Here is a 2500-nt window from a genome sequence, read left to right on the forward strand (position 1 = left end):
AGCTTTCATGTTGTTGTGGCCGAGTGGTCAAGGCGATGGACTAGAAATCCATTGGGGTCTCACCTCGCAGGTTCGAATCCTGCCAACAACGAAGATTATATCTTGTTTTGTATCCTTATTGGTACTTTAAGTTAACATCAAATGCTACAATGTGCTACAAGTCTATAAAACAAGAAAGATGCTACAATGTGCTACGACGGAGAGGGGTTTCTAAGCTTTCACGTTGTTGTGGCCGAGTGGTTAAGGCGATGGACTAGAAATCCATTGGGGTCTCCCCTCGCAGGTTCGAATCCTGCCAACAACGAAGATTATATCTTGTTTTGTATCCTTGTTGGTACTTTAAGTTAACATCAAATGCTACAATGTGCTACAAGTCTATAAAACAAGAAAGATGCTACAATGTGCTACGACAGGGAGGGGTTTCTAAGTTTGCAAGTTGTTGTGGCCGAGTGGTTAAGGCGATGGACTAGAAATCCATTGGGGTCTCCCCTCGCAGGTTCGAATCCTGCCAACAACGAATATTATGTCTTGTTTTGTATCCTTATTGGTACTTTAAGTTAACATCAAATGCTACAATGGGCTACAAGTCTATAAAACAACAAAGATGCTACAAGGTGCTACGACGGAGAGGAGTTTCTAAGCTTTCATGTTGTTGTGGCCGAGTGGTTAAGGCGATGGACTTGAAATCCATTGGGGTCTCCCCTCGCAGGTTCGAATCCTGCCAACAACGAATATTATATCTTGTTTTGTATCCTTATTGGTACTTTAAGTTAACATCAAATGCTACAATGTGCTACAAGTCTATAAAACAAGAAAGATGCTACAATGTGCTACGACGGAGAGGGGTTTCTAAGCTTTCATGTTGTTGTGGCTGAGTGGTTAAGGCGATGGACTAGAAATCCATTGGGGTCTCCCCTCGCAGGTTCGAATCCTGCCAACAACGAAGATTATATCTTGTTTTGTATCCTTGTTGGTACTTTAAGTTAACATCAAATGCTACAATGTGCTACAAGTCTATAAAACAAGAAAGATGCTACAATGTGCTACAACAGGGAGGGGTTTCTAAGTTTGCAAGTTGTTGTGGCCGAGTGGTTAAGGCGATGGACTAGAAATCCATTGGGGTCTCCCCTCGCAGGTTCGAATCCTGCCAACAACGAATATTATGTCTTGTTTTGTATCCTTATTGGTACTTTAAGTTAACATCAAATGCTACAATGGGCTACAAGTCTATAAAACAACAAAGATGCTACAAGGTGCTACGACGGAGAGGAGTTTCTAAGCTTTCATGTTGTTGTGGCCGAGTGGTTAAGGCGATGGACTTGAAATCCATTGGGGTCTCCCCTCGCAGGTTCGAATCCTGCCAACAACGAATATTATGTCTTGTTTTGTATCCTTATTGGTACTTTAAGTTAACATCAAATGCTACAATGTGCTACAAGTCTATAAAACAAGAAAGATGCTACAATGTGCTACGACAGGGAGGGGTTTCTAAGCTTTCATGTTGTTGTGGCCGAGTGGTTAAGGCGATGGACTAGAAATCCATTGGGGTCTCCCCTCGCAGATTCGAATCCTGCCAACAACGAAGATTATATCTTGTTTTGTATCCTTGTTGGTACTTTAAGTTAACATCAAATGCTACAATGTGCTACAAGTCTATAAAACAAGAAAGATGCTACAATGTGCTACGACAGGGAGGGGTTTCTAAGTTTGCAAGTTGTTGTGGCCGAGTGGTTAAGGCGATGGACTTGAAATCCATTGGGTTCTCCGCTCGCAGGTTCGAATCCTGCCAACAATGAATATTATCTCTTGTTTTGTATCCTTATTGGTACTTTAAGTTAACATCAAATGCTACAATGTGCTACAAGTCTATAAAACAAGAAAGATGCTACAATGTGCTACGACAGGGAGGGGTTTCTAGGTTTGCAAGTTGTTGTGACCGAGTGGTTAAGGCGATGGACTTGAAATCCATTGGGGTCTCCCCTCGCAGGTTCGAATCCTGCCAACAACGAAGATTATATCTTGTTTTGTATCCTTGTCGGTACTTTAAGTTGACATCAAATGCTACAATGTGCTACGACAGGGAGGGGTTTTTAAGTTTGCAAGTTGTTGTGGCCGAGCGGTTAAGGCGATGGACTAGAAATCCATTGGGGTCTCCCCTCGCAGGTTCGAATCCTGCCAACAACGAATATTATCTCTTGTTTTGTATCCTTATTGGTACTTTAAGTTAACATCAAATGCTACAATGTGCTACAAGTCTATAAAACAAGAAAGATGCTACAATGTGCTACGACGGAGAGGGGTTTCTAAGCTTTCATGTTGTTGTGGCCGAGTGGTTAAGGCGATGGACTAGAAATCCATTGGGGTCTCCCCTCGCAGGTTCAAATCCTGCCAACAGTGAAGATTATATCTTGTTTTGTATCCTTATTGGTACTTTAAGTTAACATCAAATGCTACAATGTGCTACAAGTCTATAAAACAAGAAAGATGCTACAATGTGCTA

At 41.9% G+C, this 2500-nt stretch overlaps 1 protein-coding gene and 12 non-coding genes across 14 annotated transcripts in view; 12 read left to right on the forward strand and 1 right to left on the reverse strand.

Annotated features, from left to right (window-relative positions):
• The window catches only part of plat (plasminogen activator, tissue), a 110360-nt gene that overhangs the window by 51535 nt on the left and 56325 nt on the right, over positions 1 to 2500 (reverse strand). The gene's annotated exons all lie outside the window — the stretch shown is intronic.
• On the forward strand, positions 10 to 91 carry trnas-aga (transfer RNA serine (anticodon AGA)). The gene has a single exon. It is a non-coding gene; the product is annotated as a tRNA-Ser (tRNA).
• On the forward strand, positions 223 to 304 carry trnas-aga (transfer RNA serine (anticodon AGA)). Its single transcript has one exon. It is a non-coding gene; the product is annotated as a tRNA-Ser (tRNA).
• trnas-aga (transfer RNA serine (anticodon AGA)) lies at positions 436 to 517 on the forward strand. The gene has a single exon. It is a non-coding gene; the product is annotated as a tRNA-Ser (tRNA).
• trnas-uga (transfer RNA serine (anticodon UGA)) lies at positions 649 to 730 on the forward strand. Its single transcript has one exon. It is a non-coding gene; the product is annotated as a tRNA-Ser (tRNA).
• Positions 862 to 943, forward strand: trnas-aga (transfer RNA serine (anticodon AGA)). The gene has a single exon. It is a non-coding gene; the product is annotated as a tRNA-Ser (tRNA).
• Positions 1075 to 1156, forward strand: trnas-aga (transfer RNA serine (anticodon AGA)). Its single transcript has one exon. It is a non-coding gene; the product is annotated as a tRNA-Ser (tRNA).
• trnas-uga (transfer RNA serine (anticodon UGA)) lies at positions 1288 to 1369 on the forward strand. Its single transcript has one exon. It is a non-coding gene; the product is annotated as a tRNA-Ser (tRNA).
• On the forward strand, positions 1501 to 1582 carry trnas-aga (transfer RNA serine (anticodon AGA)). Its single transcript has one exon. It is a non-coding gene; the product is annotated as a tRNA-Ser (tRNA).
• Positions 1714 to 1795, forward strand: trnas-uga (transfer RNA serine (anticodon UGA)). Its single transcript has one exon. It is a non-coding gene; the product is annotated as a tRNA-Ser (tRNA).
• On the forward strand, positions 1927 to 2008 carry trnas-uga (transfer RNA serine (anticodon UGA)). Its single transcript has one exon. It is a non-coding gene; the product is annotated as a tRNA-Ser (tRNA).
• trnas-aga (transfer RNA serine (anticodon AGA)) lies at positions 2103 to 2184 on the forward strand. The gene has a single exon. It is a non-coding gene; the product is annotated as a tRNA-Ser (tRNA).
• trnas-aga (transfer RNA serine (anticodon AGA)) lies at positions 2316 to 2397 on the forward strand. Its single transcript has one exon. It is a non-coding gene; the product is annotated as a tRNA-Ser (tRNA).

This window comes from Urocampus carinirostris, chromosome 5, assembly GCF_059441175.1.
Source record: "Urocampus carinirostris isolate Australia breed hairy pipefish chromosome 5, RoL_Ucar_1.0, whole genome shotgun sequence".
Taxonomy (NCBI): Eukaryota; Metazoa; Chordata; class Actinopteri; order Syngnathiformes; family Syngnathidae; genus Urocampus; species Urocampus carinirostris.